Source organism: Hyaena hyaena, unplaced genomic scaffold (genome assembly GCF_003009895.1).
Source record: "Hyaena hyaena isolate Hyena2069 unplaced genomic scaffold, ASM300989v1 scaffold_159, whole genome shotgun sequence".
NCBI classification, from domain to species: domain Eukaryota; kingdom Metazoa; phylum Chordata; class Mammalia; order Carnivora; family Hyaenidae; genus Hyaena; species Hyaena hyaena.
The window spans coordinates 1,687,799-1,706,032 of NW_024080791.1; the positions used below are offsets into that span (position 1 = coordinate 1,687,799).

Here is an 18,234-nt window from a genome sequence, read left to right on the forward strand (position 1 = left end):
TGGAGAATAAAATAAAGAACTGATGTGGATAAATGAAACACAAATATAAAGTTAGAGATTTGTTTTTAAATAAAGCTACATTTTAACTGTCAAGATGCTAGGCGTTTCACTTTTATTTTGATATATTTGAGCTATTGAAAAATGAGATCTTTTCCTCAAAGAACCCAAACTCAACATTCTTCTAAAAAGACATATGCGATGTTCAGTGTCTTTTGATGGCCATGTTATACTTCTTGTGGGCCTTAACCACAGTAACTTGTGGGTGGCATCCAGGCTCAAAACAGATTCCTGTACCTTCTGAGCATTACTTTTATTTATTTATTTATTTTTGTATTTCAGATGTTTACTCATTTTTCCTTGTATCTTACAGTTTTATTAAACCAAATTAAAATACTGATGATTTCCTAAATCAAGGCATGAATACAGTTTGAAAGAAAATCTTACTTGACTTTCTTTAGTTTGGTGCTATTTTTCCTTCAAAGATTAGTCAATAGGGACAAAGTTGAATAGAGCCAAGTTAAAAAATCCTTGTGTATTTATCCAATTTCTTCTCCTGCTTGAACCTCAGTGATTTCAATTGCTTTCTAGTGAGTTCCCTTTAAGAAGAAACACAATGTCTTAATAGATATAAAAGGTCAATTGCTAAGTATTCCATACGTGTTAGATTTTTTTTTCTTATCTTACTTTTTTAGCCTTTCCTTCTACTTCAGGCTACCTCAAATCTCAAAATCACTATTCTCACCATTTCCAGACTTTTTATGCCTCCAATAATAGTGCTTTTAAAGCTGATTGATGTTGGTTCTGTAGCACGAGGGAAAGAAAATATGACTAGGAATCTCTCACAGCTTCTCCAGGCAAAAAAGTTCTCCTTTGATTTGTTTCAGAGCTTATTTAGTTTTTGATATTTTTTTAAGTGGTATGTTAAAGCACTTGCCTGTACCACTAAAATGATAATTACCTTAAGCTGCAGTTCCACATTATAGCCCTCGTTAGTATGCAAGTTCCTGGGTATCAAAAGCAAAATCTTAGCGCTCAATTCCTATCTGGGTCAAGTAAATCTTGTGTAAAAGCACAACACAATTATTTATTGAATGAATAAAAATGTATGTGGACTGAGTGGCTCTTAAGTTAAATGTATTTAAATTTTTATGTAAGCTTTTAGTAATCAGGGTACTATGGTAAAAAACAAATTTTCAGTTAGTCGTCTAAAAATCCTACTTTTTTTTTGGCAAAGTTTAATTCACTAGAAATAACTTTATTTAACTTTATTTATTTATTTATTTAACTTTAATAACTTTAATTAACTTTATTAATTAAATATTTAATAAATATTTCTAAAATTTTATGTGTATACACATATATACATACACATATACACATAGGTTAATTGGTTTTTTAATTGAAATTTTCATGTTACAAACCTCTTTTGTAAAATAAAACATTTTGGTAGAAGATAAGTGGCATCCAAAATTGTTTTGATTAAGCCAAACTGATAGGTAAGGGATTTTTATATTGATAGCTGAGTCAAGCTTATCTGATGGGGAAACCAGGAATTCTAAAAATATATATATACGGACAGCAGTTACATTTAAGTACTTCGCATTTAAAAGCAGCAACAGTTTATTAACAGGTTGCTGGGAACCAAGTAATACTTACTCTTTTGGTATTTTGTCTGACCTTTTCCATTTACAAATGGATCAGTCCCCAATAGAAATAGTTTTAAAATGTACTTAAAATGAAAATTTCCAAGTTCACTAATATATTTTATTAGCTAGAATGATAGTACTCTTTAATGGTATTTGCCTGATACGGGTTTGTGTATTTCTTCACATATTCTGTAAATGAACACCCACCAAAACAAATATTTTAATGATATTTATACCAAACTGTTTCTATGTAAGAACATTGTATTACACTGCTTGCTTCCTCGAAGGAATACAAAAGATTAGAAGTTGTGAATGTTGAATACAAACTTTGGTTTCTTTTTTTGAAATGCCACCTCAAACTAGAGTTTTCCATCTGAAATTTACTGATAATACAAGGTACTCACAAACCAGAAACCTAGATAAACCAAAGGAAAAAAATTGCTCAAATCTATAATCAACCCTCAATACTAAGTTTTACCAAACATCAACCAATTTTTTTTCCTAAGAAAGTGTCTAAAAATAATGACCCAATACAACAATAGAACACCAAAATAGGCATGAATTCATTTTCATTGGTTTTGAATGCTGCTTATATTATGAAGCTTTGTAATTTCTATGAATGCTCTCTGAAGATCAAGTTTATTGTTTTTACACTTGAGCAAAGAGACTTGCTCCAGTCTGAACAAAGAGAAGACAGCAGAGCCAAGGCCAGGGTTTCTGTAGTTTCTATAAAGGGCCTCCAGAATTCCTCCAAGAAGCCACAGGAACCATGGCGGGGACAGAAGGGGGGGGGGGGCTGTGGAAAGTCTAGGTGGAGGGACACTTCATTCCCCTCACACACTGCACTGTCTTTAACAAGAGTTGTTCAGTTTGCATCTCATTGATATATTTGAAATTCTGGGTTAGAATGAGTTTGAAAAGAAAAAAATGAATTCTGTTCCTGAAAAATAAATTTGAAAACCACTGCATTACCCCATGCAGGCTGGGAAGAAAACAGGGGGAATATCATGAGGACTCAAATTTGAAATGATATCACTGTTAGTACCTACCATGAGAAACACCTAGAAATTGTTATTTCAAAATAAGGCAAAAGAGGTCCCGAATGTAGATTTTGTACAAGTAAAACCCTTTTTATTTTTTTCTTTTAATTTTTTGTTAATGTTTGTTTTTGAGAGAAAGGGAGACAGAATGTGAGCAGGCAAGGGGCAGAGAGAGAGAGAGACAGAGAGAGAGAGAGAGAGAGAGAGAGAGACTGAGAATCTGAAGTAGGCTCCAGGCTCTGAGCTGTCAGAGCAGAGCCTGATGTGGGGCTTGGACCATGTGAGATCATGACCTGAGGTGAAGTCAGACGCTTAACCAACTGAGCCGGCCAGGTGCCCTTGTTTATTCTTTTTTCTTATACTTTGGTTATTGACCCAGTGTTTCTAGAAATTTGAATCACACAGATGAAAAGTGAATAAACAAAGTTTGGTAGAGGAACTTGAAATGTTTCAGAATAGAAGGACAGGTGGAGCATACAGAAAAGCACAATACTAAACTAACAGAAAGCAGAACAATGGAATGCTAAATGAACATATTGAGAGTAAGAGAACCATTTGGGCAAAACAGTCAGGAAAAGCTTTCTGGAAACGAGGTGCTCAAGTAAGAGTAGAAGTAAAGGAAACTACATTTCTGGTAGAGTGACCAGAGCTGAAGGAGTGGGGTGGAAGCATGTTTATTGAAGAGGAAGATAGATCTAAATGGAGAGGAGTGTTTATATCAGTGATACATAAGCTTGAGTTGGTAAAACGAGGTTATACTGAGAAGCCCTTTCAAGACAATAGAGGAAGACATTGGATTTAAGGTATGCATGAGGGGCAATATGGTACTACCTTTGGTACTCAACAACAGAAGTGCTTTAGTGCTAGTAAGCTGGCAATGCGTTCTGAATTATTGAGGCACTTTTCTTTTATTATCCTAAATTACTGGTGGTAGAAAAAATTTAGGTGGTACTTCAAAAGATGCTAGATCGTTTTCATAGATTTAAAATTACATATGCAATAATGGATACACACATTTTAAACTCTTTTGCACTTGTGCTGGCTGGCAAAAAAAAAGCTTCAGAGGCATACACCATTACTTAATCTATCTCCTTCACATCAGATTTATATATTACATATCATTTTTAATTTTTATCATCCCCTTTTAAAGCATTTGAAAAATAAGACATTTTGTTTGATAATAAGTACTCTGAGTTTGAGAAACACTTGAAATAAAATAGTCTCTCCTAGGGTGGTGTAGAAATATATGGATACATTAGAAAAATAATGGACATTATTAGACAATTAAAATTGTAGGGTGGCTCAGTCGGTTGAGCGTCTGACTTTGGCTCAGGTCATGATATCATAGTTCATGGGTACAAGCCCCTCATTGGTCTCTGTGTTGACAGCTAACCCAGAGCTTGGAGCCTGTTTTGGATTTTGTGTCTCCCTCTCTCTCTGACCCTCCCCTATTCATGCTCTCTCTCTCTCTTTCTCTCTCTCAGAAATAAATAAAAAACTGGGGCACCTGGGTGGCTCAGTCGGTTAACCGTCCGACTTTGGCTCAGGTCATGATCTCATGGTTCGTGGGTTCGAGCCCTGCATCGGGATCCGTGTTGACTGCCAGCTCAGAGCCTGGAGCCTGTTTCGGATTCTGTGTTTCCCTCTCTCTCTGACCCTCCCCTGTTCACGCTGTCTCTATCTCTCAAAAAATAAATAAAACATTACAAAAAATTTTAAAAAAAGAAATAAAAAACTTTAAGAAAAGTAAAATAAAATAGAGAAAAAAACTTTAAGAAAATTTGAATTAAATGACCCTGGAGAAGTGTTTTTCTCAATTTATAGTTTTTATTTCTGTCTCTTCACTATGCAAGACATGAAGACAAAATTTTACCTAGTATAAAAAGTAAGCAATATAAAAAAGTAATCAATGGACTCAAAATATCCTTCCAAGTTCAAATCAATGAATGGTCTTTAGAAAGAGTGTATCATATGATTATTAGTTTTTGCCTAGAAAATATTAACCATTTGTTTTAAAAGTAATACATCCTGTATATACATAAAATAGGTCTCAAATGAAAATTATCTCACAAAAAAGAGTTTTAAACTCCTAAATATACTTTTTCAATCTCCAATGTCTTCAGACCACCCAACTAAAAATGTTACATGTTTCCTCCCCTCCTGTCTTTTTTCTTTTCCCAAGCTCATTGTGGAGGTTTGTGGCTATGGGTGCATGCACATGCCATGGTTCTCCTTTCTTTTTTTTTTTTAAAAGTTTCTGTTTTCTTTTTTTTTTTTTTTAATGTTTTATTTATTTCTAGGAGAGAGAGAGAGACAGCGTGAGCAGGAGAGGGTCAGAGAGAGAGGGAGTCACAGATTGAAACAGGCTCCAGGCTCTGAGCTGGCAGTCAGCACGGAGCCCGACGCGGGGCCTGAACCCACGAACCGCGAGATCATGACCTAAGCGAAAGTCGGACGCTTAACCGACTAAGCCACCCAGGCGCCCCATGCACATGCCATGGTTCTCCTTTCTAAAATCTGGTACAGGGGCGCCTGGGTAGCTCAGTGGGCTAAGTGTCTGCCTTCTGCTCAGGTTATGGTTTCAAGGTTCATGAGTTCAAGCCCCACATCAGCCCTCTGCTGTCAGTGTAGAGGATACCCTGTGCTTTGGATACCCTGTACCCCCCGGTCTCTCTCTCTCTCTCAAAAAAAGGAAAAAAAAAAACGTTTAAAATCTGTTACAGAGAAGATTACTTTTTAAGGAGCAAATTTTTTCCCTTTTGGGAGTTACCTGGTGTTGCTGGATAAATGCTGTGATATGCTTGTTTAGGGGTGTGCACGGAAATTTGTCAAAATGTGTGCTTGAGGGAGAATAGTGGTAATTGGGCAGTATTTTTTAATGAATGGCTTTTATAACTGTAGTATTTTTGTTTTTCTTAGAATGCAAGCTGGAAAAAGAGCTGAATTGCATTTAAATAAGACTGTTAGGAAAGGAAGGAGAGAAGAGTAGCGAGAAGGATAGTTTCAGATCAGAACATAATTCTGAAGAGTACTGGTATACCAGATAATCTCGATTATAAACTTCGGCTAAACTCACGCCATTTCTCAGCTCTGAAAACTGACTTCACCTGCTCTGGTTTTCTGTGGCTAGATCTGTGCTGACCAGGGACATGGGGGAAAAAGCAAAGGCTTCTTGATCTAGTAATCTCTGGATTACTCGCAAGCATAAGTGTGCATATACTTATAGACATGTGCACACATTTGCAGACCTGTGGACACATGCACACAAATATATATCATCATGTAAAAATGTTCCTGTTAGCTTAAGCCATTTTTCCATTGACCAGGGGAGGCCAGTTCATGTAAAGATTACTTGAATCACTGTGGTTATACTAATAGTAAAAAATAGAATTTTAAGAACATTCACAAACTGATTTGGCCCTCTGATAAAGCCGTCAAAAACAGATGGAAAATGCTAACTTTTGGTGCTTCCAGCACCACACAGCCTGTGAATATAATCATTTAGAAGATTTCCATCATTTATTTTGCTTTCTTTTGCCTAACATTACTTTGTTCTTTGAGGATATTAAGCATAAAAGCTACATATTTATACGGATGAAGAACTCATTCTAATTTCTATTCGTAACTCAAGAAACATCACATCAAAGTTATTGTATTACTGTTTTTCATAGTGGTGTTATTATAAATATAATTCTGCTAATTCTTAAAACAAAGCCTGGGGTGCCTGGGTAGCTCAGTCGTTGAGCGTCTGACTTCAGCTTAGGTCAAGATCTCACAGTTTGTGGGTTTGAGCCCTGCATCTCCCTCTCTCTCTCTCTCTCTGCCCCTCCCCCACTCATGCTTTTTCTCTCTCTCTCTCAAAGATAAACATTAAAAAAACAAACAGCTACTGTCTAAAGAAGCCCTTTGTGACATAATTAATTTTAACACTGAATAATTTCTGTTATATGGCTTTATTGTTAGGTGTTTTACCAAGTAAGAAAATATCTGCCTATCTTTATTTCATATCTACATGTGTTCTATAATAACTAATATTTTCTAAACTAGAATAGATCTTAGAGATCATTTAATCCAGCTAAGCTGCTGGATTAAACATCACATGTTACACATTTCATGAAAGTAATTTTTATTCAGTACTACATAAAGATGTAAAACTATGAATTCTGAAAACATAGACATATTTCATACTAAGGAATTTTCACAAAGAAACCTTTTGAAAATATCAATTAGAATTTGCAGGTTGATACTTAGGGATGAACAATACACGTACTGACTTGCTCAAAGACAAGGTTAACAAAACTGCATTAGTTAGGATGCCTTTGGCTGTAAATAACAGAAAATGCAATAAGAACTGGATTAACATTAAAGAAGATTTACTTGATACTAAAATGTTTTCAGTAAAGGTGGTCCCAGAGGTGGCTAATTCAGCAGCTCAATTACTTCATCAATGACTTTTCCATTTGTCATCCTGAGAATCTAGGGTTGCAGATTAAATATAGGACATCAAGGTTAATTTGAATTTTAGTTAAATGATACAAGTCTCTTGTGATATTACTCATTATTTGAAATTTCAAATTTAACTAGATCCCTGCATTACTGTTTCCTAAATCTGGGACGCTTACCAGCATCTTGGTTTTTCTTTCTAGGCTAGTTCCATTAATGGTCCTAAACTGGCTGCCTTATCTTTTAGTGTCATATGTAGATTCCAACATCTGGTGGCATAGTATGTTAGTAAGGGAGAAGGTGGAGGAGTGATGCTTTGGTAGGTAACTAACAATAGGTCTCCAAGGCAAATCTGAATTTTTGTTGATCAAAACATAATTTCCTCTAATATTAAGTAGTTAATTATATCATAGTATGTAATTCAGCCTGCCTTCTGATTCAGGGATATAATTTTTTTTCTGTTAATTTTTTTTTGTTTTTGAGTTTCTTTGTTGGAACTGGGAAAGCCCCTATCACCGCATGTAAAATAACAAATAATATTTATTGAGTATCCTGAACCAAAGGAAAAATATGGCTCATTTGCACATTTCCCCTTCCCATGTTATTCCTAGGGCACATATAGGAGCTTCTCCATGGTCACAGTTGCTGGTTCTTTCCTCCTCCTTTATGTTAGTTGTTCACATTATGCATGGCTAAATTACACCTCAATTTCCTACGTTTTCTTCCTCTTTCCACTCTCCCACCTTTGAAAACTTAGAATATCCATGAGGCCATATTTGTCCTTAAGTGATAATGGTTTTATGTGGGCTAGATAAACTAATCTGTGTTAATATTTACTTTACTAATGTGTAGGACCTCTGAGGTAATTTAAGTCCTTAATCATTTCAACAGTTCAACCTCTTTAAAAAAAAGCTCCTCAGGAATGCTGCCAGTTTAGGCAACCTAGTGACATGGCACTTTTGGCTTCCCTATCACACTCCCAGAGGCAGGTGGCTACAAGAAAGTTTGGCCTATATGACTCTGCCGCTTGGGATATTATGTCTGTCTGGTCTCACTTATGCCATCTTCCATTCCCACATCACACTCACATTGCAATCCACTGGTTTCTGCAGCCGTTTTCTCCATCCCATTTCCTGTCTCATCTTGAATGATTCATAAGTGACTTCAGTATTTATAGATGTGCTCCACCCAACACCCTAGACTCATCATTCCTTGACCTCTCCTTCTGCACAGGCCTTTAACTCCTTTGGACTTCAGTGATCTACTACCAATGTCATCCCCCAGTGCTACCTAGTCATCCCCAGCAACCATTTACCCCCTTTAATTGTGCTTTACAATTTTACTGTCTTAGAGTTCCTGCTCTTTTCAATGATTCCTCTTTCTTATTTCTATCTAATTATTTGGCTTCAAAGGAACCTAAATGTTAAGAAGAAAGCAAAGATTCAGTCTCAGAACTCCTATATGACCTTACTTCTTTCCCTTCTGCCCTATGTGTTCCATCTAATCCTGTATCCTATGGCTCCTCTCATCAAATAATCCCTCAACTTCCATCACCCACAACCTCTGAGCTCCTATTCTAGATGGGTCTAAAATTTAGTCTTTTGAAAATTAACACCTATGTACCTAAACCTGATAAGAAAAATCATGCCATTGCCATTAATCAGCATTGTAAAGTGGTTAAGAGCATGGACCCTGGAGCTAGACCATGGATATTCAGTTCAAGGCTCCTCTACTTACTAGCTGGGTACCCTTAGAAAAACAGCATAACCAGTCTAAGTCTATGCCTCATTTTCTTCATCTGAAAAAAAGGAAATAGTAATCAAGCATATCTCATAGACATATTATGATAAATAAATGAGCTGATATTTATAAGGTGCTTAGAGGGGTATTTAATGGTTAAATACATATTTTACTTCTCCCCTAGACTCTTGTTTCCATTTTTAATAATAGCTATTCCAAACCTTTGCTCTTTTAAATTTTCCAAGTAGCTCATGATCCATTACTTCAGCAGATGACCTGGCCTAATTCTCTGAGTACAAATAGGACATTAGGTGTGAACTCCTTTAAATTATCTTCCCCTGAAAATGTAACTATATTGGTACATTGTATTTCTTTCCCATATAAAAAAAGAAATGACCTTTTAAAATAAATTTCCTTCCTTTCTCAAGATCATACCCCTTCAAATATCTAACCTTTTTTTATACATATTTAACCTTTCTCTACTTGTTATTTTCTTTAATCAACACACATGATTTATTCCTCAAAAGAATAACCAGAAATCCTTCTTCAACTCTGTATTTCCTTTTAGCTATTTCATATTTTCAGCTTTTTCTTCATCAGATGTCTACATATACTCTTTCTATCTTTACATCTCTCATGACTATTCTTGAGAAATGACAGTAATTGTAAGAAGGTCTAATACTAAAATTAAGTAGAAATAAACTCAGGGGGGTCAAAACTTTTGAACTTGGCTTTTCCCCAACTAAGCCCAGACATAATTATGATTTGAAAAGGCCATGTGTTTATATGATGGTTTTCTTGCTCTTTTGTTCTATATTAACCAATTTATTGTTATAGTTTGACTACCCCTGCTATTTCCTGTTTCTATCTCCTGAAAAGAATGAGCCCCACACAGTCCCACTACAATCAGGTTTCACTCTCTGCCATTCCACCACAGTTATTGTCAAGGGCAGCAATAACATGTATACTGCAAGATCCAGAGGTCAATTCTCAGTTTTCATCTTAATCAACTTCTCAGAAAGTTGGTAGGCTTGATCATTTCCTCCTTTTTAAATCCTTTTTGTTTCAGTGGACTTCAGGATACCACTTCTCTTATTTCTTTTCCTACTTTGCTAGTCATGGTAGATGATCTTTCTTAGCTTCCTTTGCTGGATTCTTCTTCTTTATCTGCCTTGAAAATGTGGAGTACCCCAAGCACTATCCTTGGACATCTCTTCTAACAATTCTCCACCAATTCCCCCCTGGTGGCCCCAACTAGTTTTTTAGTTTAAGATGCTATTTATAGGCTGAGGACTCTTAAATTCATATTTCAGTCCAGATTTTTCCTCTATATTCATATATCTAAATGCCTACTTAACATACTCCCTTGGAAGTCTAACAGGCCTTTCAAACAATATATTCAGCAAACTTTCATTTGTCCCTAAACTCCTCCACTCTTAGAGTTCTCCATCTCAGTCAGGGAGAGTGTGTAAACTTAATAAAGGGGAATTCTCAAGAACACAACAATAAAGCTGGTAAAAGAATAAAACCCAGTGAAGGAGACTGAGAAGTAGGAGAATAGGAAAATATAAGATCAAGAAAGAAATGAGAGGAATAGTCAATCCTGCAAAAGCTGTAAGGATAACTATAAAATGAGAGCTGAAAAGGATCTAGCAGATTTGGCATTTTTGAAGTCACTGATGACTACTGCTTTGGTAGGTTTGGAATATTTGACTGGGAAATAGAAAGATGGCTGTCTAGTATTAGGGATTCAATACACACACACACACACACACACACACACACACACACACACACGCCCTACAATATTTAAGCCAAACTTTCATCCAGAGTTCCAGTTCTGTACTGTATTTCTATATGCTTGGGGCTACATCTCCATCAGTATGAATTGGAAGTACCTTATATCTAACATGTCCTATAATGAACTCATGTCCTTTCCTCTTGTTTTCCTTACTTCCGAACAAATTAGTACCAAATACCCAATTCTCCTAAATTTTCTATTATGTTGAATGACACCAATACCTACCCATGCAACTACAGTAGAAAACAAACCTTGAAGATCATTCTATTTCTTCCTTCCCACCCATTTCTAGTTTATCAAATCTGATTGCAGCCCCTATTTCCACCAGTCTAACTTGAATTTTTATTAACTTCCCTGTACCTAGGCCCCATATGAATAAGCCTCCTAATTGGCTTCCTTGCCTAACAACTTCTATGCCTGACTTTCTGCTATATAGTTACTAGTTATCTTTCAATAAAGCACTTTAGTTAAAAACTGAAAGTTGATTTCAACTTCTATTCTAAGATTGCAATAATATAGTCTTAAAATAGCACACCAAGGCCTTTGAAATTTGGCTCTCATCATTCCAACCTCACTTTATGATACTTTCTCACTTGCCTTAACATAATAAAATTGAAGTACACATTGTGAGGGGTCATGCAAATATTTCCCATACTTCTCCTATCTCTGGAATAAATAGCGAGAGTTTTCGAAGTTCATATAATTTTTTTCTCCCTCAATTGTAAATACAATTTCAAAAAGTTTGGAAAATAAAAGAAAAAAGCCTTAATACTGTCATGGTAATAGAACATCTTTGTTTCCTTCCTAGCATCCCTCTATGGATATACATATTTGTATAATAAATAAAATTTTGCCAAAATATTCTTATACATTTAGCTATACCTTGTCATGGTGCAGAACAGGGATATCAAAAGTTATAAGATGTTATTTCGAGAAAAAAATGGAAGAAAAGAAGAAAAAGGGTGGGGACAAATTAGAGCTATGAATAAGGTTTAGGATGCATACCATGATGACCTACTCATCCACCATGGGTGAGCCACACATTTGGCTCTCAGTTTTTTACTAACCAATGTTAAAAACAGAAACTTTGTTAGTTATCCAAGTTCCAGTGCCCATGAGATTAAAATAAAATGTCCCAGTAATTTCAACTCATCTTCGAACAAATATAAAAAGATTTCTTCTGAGGTTTTCCTAAAGAGAATGCAGGGTGATGTACTTAACAAATTCTAGGAAGACTCCTTTTTAGAAGGAGCACATCTCATTTCACATCATCGCATATATTGAGAATTAATATAGGCAGATGTTACTTTACAAATCAGAGTGATTTTTGTAAAAATCATCTTTTTAGAAATCATTTGATAATATCAAAGCACTCAGCTCTTTGCTGGTCTGCTTTAAATCATAGCTAAATATTACTATATTGAAATGCTCATATATAGTATATATTAGTCACAGTAATGGTTGGATTTTTTAATGTTTATTTATTTTTGAGAGAGAGAAAGTGTATACATTCAGGCACATAGGGGCAAGGTGGAATGAGGAACAGAGGATCTGAAGGAGGGTCCCTGCTGACAGCAGCCAGCCCAATGTGGGGCTTGAACTCACAAACTCACTGTGAGATCATGACCTGAGCAGAAGTCAGATGCTCAACACACTGAGCCACCCACGTGCCCCAATAATGGTTGAATTTTACCCTTCACAAAATCTTTCTGAATATTGTTTCTCTTCAAAATAGAATTTTTAATAGTTCTAAGGTGAAAAGTGAAATCTTAAAAACTTGAGGTCTCCTATTGGGCAATTAAGGCTTACTTGGAAGACCAGAGTTTAGGTTGAGAAGCAAAAATTCTTCTTGATCGTGTGTATGATTCCTCTTGAGAAAGTTCTCTGAGTACAAGAATGTGGCTGGACCAGGGATGCTATAATTTTGGGCTTTTGTATGTAACAGGGAATATGATGTTATCCCAGAAGGACTCAAAAATTTACTGATACTTTAAGAAGCCTAGATACTAAAGTCTTTGTTCTTATATTCTCTGAGTTTTTCAGAACATTTGATAAGATAAAAGCAGTTTTTCTACCTTTGCCGTTATCAATGTTTGTAGGGCTTTTGAGATATGGATTCTTGTCCCTAATTAATTCTGTCACTAACTAAATGGCTGACCATGAACAGTCTAATAAAATTTCCAAGCTCTTTTTCACTCCCTTTGTAAAATGAGGGAGTTGTTGTAGGTAACTGCCTCTGTAGGATTCCTTCCAGTTATGAGTCACACTGACCCTCTGCCCACTTCTGTAAGTGAAGAATTTCCTTAGTCTGAGGGGAATAAGTGATTTCTAACGTTTCTTTAACAGTGGACCTGGAGTACCAGACAGTCCCACATTTTAGGTGAGAGCGTAGGCTTTGCAGTGGAAATCCTGGTTCCATTCTACCACTTACTAGTACATAGCCTTGGGCAAGTTTAATCTCTTCAGCAGCTCAGTGTTCCTAACTATAAAGTGAGAATACTACAAATGCTTTTTTTTTTTTTAATTTTTTTTAATGTTTACTTTTGAAAGAGAGAGAGAGAGGGAGACACAGAATCTGAAACAGGCTCCAGGCTCCCAGCTGTCAGCCCAGAGCCCGACGCGGGGCTTGAGCCCACGAACTGTGAGATCATGACCCGAGCCAAAGTTGGACGCTTAACTGACTGAGCCACCCAGGTGCCCCTACAAATTCTTTTATAGTTGTTGTATTAAATGAGACACTGTAAATCCAGCCCTTAAGTAGAGTGTCTGGCACAAGGCAAGTACTCAATCAAATGTATCCGTTTTTCACATTGTTATTGTCTTGGGTCCACTGAAATAATAGCTCTTCTAACAGCATTTCTCCAAATTGAATATCCAGCACTATTATAATTACAGTATTTAAAGGTTTTAAGGTGCCAACTTGGCTGACTAGTAAAAAAATTGAAAAGATACAGGCGCAGGGGATTTTTAAAAAATTAACCAAAACAACCTGTGTGTTGACCTTTACCCTGTAGTTCTTTTTTTTAATAACAGTCTATTAATAAACATAACTTTAAGCTGTGTGAGTTAGTGCTAATGTAATCCAGGCCAAATATGCTACCTTTCTTGTCTGCTCCAAAGAAATTTTAATGGAAACTTGGTTCACCTTTCTGTTTGATTTGAAACAAGATTGTGGGCAAGTTCTTAGATTTGGGTTCCCATCAATAGATAAGTAGTCACTTTAACTTTTGATCATTTGTAGATTATATTTAAATGTAACTAAATGTGATAAAATCATTCTTAGATGATTGAGGTAAGCTTTGAAAGCTGTATAAGTACTTATCTTCTAATTTAAAAACAATTGCCTCACCATAAAAGAAAAGGAAAAAAATTCCCCAAATGTGGGAAAGCAGAGTTCTTGGCGATGCTCTTAAACTACAGCAGGAAATATGTGTTTGTTTATTATGACCCTGGTGCTTTCACAGGCCAGATGAACTTTCAAACACAGAGTTTTCATTCTGTTTAACCAACAATTGTCACCCGACTTGTGGAAACCGATAATTTTTGCAGGGAGTTCAAGAACATATGCATAATTCCATCGGGTAGAACCTGACTTGTCCCCACAGCTTGCAGACAGACCCTCTGTGAACAAATCTAACTGAAGGGCTGCCAATGGGGTGTATCAATTAACACAAAGTAATTCGCCGGATCACCCCGTGTTAAAGGTGGATTTTATGAACTATCAAATTTTATAGCAAAGGAATTTTGAATTATCATTATATCTTTAAGAATCTTTGTTGATTCCAGGTTTCTCCTCATTCATGAGATGTGAGCCTCACCTAATTTGTACCAAGTTGTGGAAGAATAGTTACTTATATTTCTGCTAGAAAGTTCTCTGCAGGATAAAGAGTGAGTAATATGTTATATAGAGAAAGAAGAATCTACACTGATTCATAAATCTTGAATACCTGAATGTTAAATATCTAAAATGTATCAAGCCATTGAATAGAGTTTTATTATATTAGTTAAATTTCCAAAGTTTCTTAGGAACTAGTTTATTATTTTCTGTCTCCATAGCTCTATTTCCTTTAATATTTCATTGTTTAATTAACTCCCCTGGAACTTCACTTATTTTAAAAGCAATTTTAAAGGATTGTACACTGAATTTATATATAACTTTCTAAAAATTGCCCATAATTATTATTAATTTGTCAAAGTTTACTTAATTAGAATAAAGAGATTATTCCGTAGATGCGTTGTATAGCTTCTGAATTAGAGAATGACAAAAAGGGGGACTTAAAACTGATGCCAAGACAGAGGGATCTGCTGGTTCTGCTCAATATCACAGTGGTGGTTCATATGAAGTGTCCTGGTTTTGATGTCCTACTTGCTCAATCTTGTACTTTTTGGTTTGTGATAGTAAGAGAAATTGGTAGAGTGGAATATAAGGAATAGACAAAAATGGTTTAGCAAAATCCTGTCTGAGTCTGGCAGAAACCCTGCTCTCTCTCCATTTTGTCCACCCTCAAACTTGCCAAGCCTTGTTCACTTTGGCTTTATTTTAAAAATGCATTTCTGGTGAGTGAGGAAAGGTTTTGTACTGTGTTTTCAATGACTCACCCAAAATAACTCCATTGAACTTGTAAATGGTCCTGTTCTGAATGCAGATTGTGTTTGTTCTGAGATGGGCATGAAGGAGCTGCAGAAAGGAGATTAGAGAAGGGAAATGTGGTGGGAGAGGCAGGGCAGTTTATATTTATTCAAGTTCAGGCACACATCAGAATTATTTTTAAAAAACACATTGTGTGTGTGTGTGTGTGTGTGTGTGTACGTGTGTGTGTGCGTGCGTGCACGCGCGTGTGTGTATGTTAAAGATGGTTGTCTATAAGTTGGTACCATAAAGCTTGTAAAGATACATCAGAATTAGATATGGTTCATCTAGTCACCAACCTCTTTCTTTCGATTCTCATAAAATGTGGAAGGAAGATTTACCTGTGAATATATAATTTCCAAATATATGCATTGCGAAACTTTTAAAAGCGCTAAATGGCTTCAAATAGAAAATAATCATATATGTAACACAAGCTAGAAATTAATCTTAAAATAGGAGGAAAATATCTATCAATACATTGATCACATAATAGGACAGTGTTAAAACTAGGAAATGCAATAATGACATCCTATTGTGTATTGCATAAAAATGTCTAATATCAAGTAGCACTGATTATTAAATATCAATAGATATACTTCTTCAAAAGGCTTTTATGATTCAAAATGTCAGAGACCTTTATAAACAATATTTCAGGGCAGGACTGAAAAGAAAAAAAAAGAACTGACCTAAACTTTCATGAATTCATGAAACAGACCAAATAAAGCTTATTCTGTTATATAATCTTACTTCAGTCAATTGTTAATGAAGAATAGATGGGCTATTCTTACCTGTTGCTCAGAAACACCAAAGAATTCAGCCACTGAAAAGAAAACAAGCTATCTACAAGGTTTTACCATGGTGAGGGTAAATTTAGCATTATGTGGCAAAAAGAAATGGCGATCTGAGGACAGTGAAATGGATGCTAAAATGACAAGTCTTCAACATGCACAAAATCAGAAAGTACGTATACTTACCAAGATTTTGTAAATAATCTTCAAGGCAAAGTTCCAGTGGCATTAACACCTGCTTCTCCTTCTGGTGTGTACTTGAGAAAATAAGGGAAATCAAAATAGCAGATTTTTATGCTATATTAATGCTTACTTTTGACGACAATGAACTGGTATAATAATCCTTCAATTTTTGCTAATGTGGAAAAACCCTAAGAATAATAGTTTCAAGTTATAGACTATATAAATGAATTTTACTACTTTAAAATATACACAACTAGGGGCGCCTGGGTGGCTTAGTTGGTTAAGCGTCCGACTTTCGCTTGGGTCATGATCTCGCGGTTCGTGGGTTCGAGCCCCGCGTCGGGCTCTGTGCTGACTGCCAGATCAGAGCCTGGAGCCTATTTCAGAGTCTGTGTCTCCCTCTTTCTCTGACCCTCCCCTGCTCACGCTGTCTCTCTCCAAGAAATAAAATAAATAAATAAATAAATAAAATATACACAACTAGAAATACTTTACTGATTAATAATGACTTAAATACAGAAAAAAAAACTTAAATCAGACTAACCATAGTTCATTTATATGATTTGTAAATAATACTTTGAAAATTTTCTAAGAATTCATTTGTTGAGTAATATTTTCCATTCATCTTCTTTTATCTTAGTGGAAATTACTCTACTAAGTATCCCTGGAAATATTAATAGCTATACTGAGTGAGCCCAAAAGATTTCACATTGAAATGAAATTTAGAAATACCAGGCTAAACAAAGTTAAACAGTTGTCTTTTTTTCCCCCCTAATATATCTTGAGAACTTCTCAAGTCTCTTACTGCGTCATTGTGACTGGGTTGGGTGGGAGCGGTGAGAATATAACATACAGTATTTTCCAAACTTATTTCATACAGAATTTGGTTCTCCAGGCACTCCTATTGAATATACAATGCTGCTTTGTTTATTTAATCTGCAAGTCTACTTAGCTTACACCTCCCAACTTCCTTTTGTCTTAATAAGGGGTGGAAATTAGGTAAACTGCGATGCTACCACTTTCTGATCATAGTCTGCATCATTAAGATTTTGATGCATAAAATACAATTTTGATGCATAAAATGCAATTTTGATTACATAACTATTATTGAACAGACAATGCAATAACTAGAACAAAATGCTTTAGCTTACCCAAAAATAAATCTTGCTTAGTAATCTTGAGGCATGTGTTAAGGTCTGGAAAAGCAAAAAATAACTAAAGTAATTAAACTGAGCATAATCAGTTTCATTTCTAGAGATAAGCTTTTCCATTTAAAAGTGTCTAACCAGAGTAGGTTTTCTGTCCTAGCCTGAATTTATGCCATTTTTAAAATTCATCTGCATACTCATGAAGATAGATGTCACTTAACAGTAAAAGAATAGTCCTTCTATTATAACATTGATTTTTGCCTTCTACAGTATAACAATTCCAGCAGCTATCCTAAATACCTACTTCCATGTGATTCCATGTGATGCTCACATCAGTTTGGGAAGGTAGTTATCATGATTGCTATTTCACAGATAAGGAATGTGATGGCCAAAGATATTATCCGTTTTTGCCTTAGGCCATAAAACTAGAAGGATACAGAAACAGATTTCAAACTTCATTCTGACACTCAAGACACTACTGTTTCCACTACAACTTGCTGGATGGAATTATCCATATCGAATATAAATTTATTTATTTCTCTACCTTGCAAGTATCAGTGAACCAGACATTGCTCCTTATGCAAAGGTTCTGTAATGTGAATCTGCCATTGGTCTGTGATACAGTACTTATTGGGAAAAAAATCCCTGAAGAAGTAAATAGACTCTCCTCATGTATGATACGGCATTCCTTACTGAATAAAGGAAACACCTTGGGCATTTTTCAATATCTAAAAGTTGAGAATACAATTAAAACTCTTCCCATTTCAAAGCAGCTTGCTCTTTCCAGGATTTCCTTCCCTACTACTTCAGTACTC

At 35.6% G+C, this 18,234-nt stretch overlaps 1 long non-coding RNA gene across 1 annotated transcript; it reads right to left on the reverse strand.

Moving 5' to 3' along the window:
- Positions 1-379: 379 nt before the first annotated feature.
- LOC120236696 lies at positions 380-17,823 on the reverse strand. Its single transcript, XR_005529742.1, has 5 exons — positions 17,724-17,823; positions 17,423-17,467; positions 16,275-16,345; positions 15,270-15,348; positions 380-596 (listed from the first exon to the last, which is right to left on the reverse strand). It is a non-coding gene; the product is annotated as an uncharacterized LOC120236696 (long non-coding RNA).
- Between the last annotated feature and the right edge of the window lie 411 nt (positions 17,824-18,234).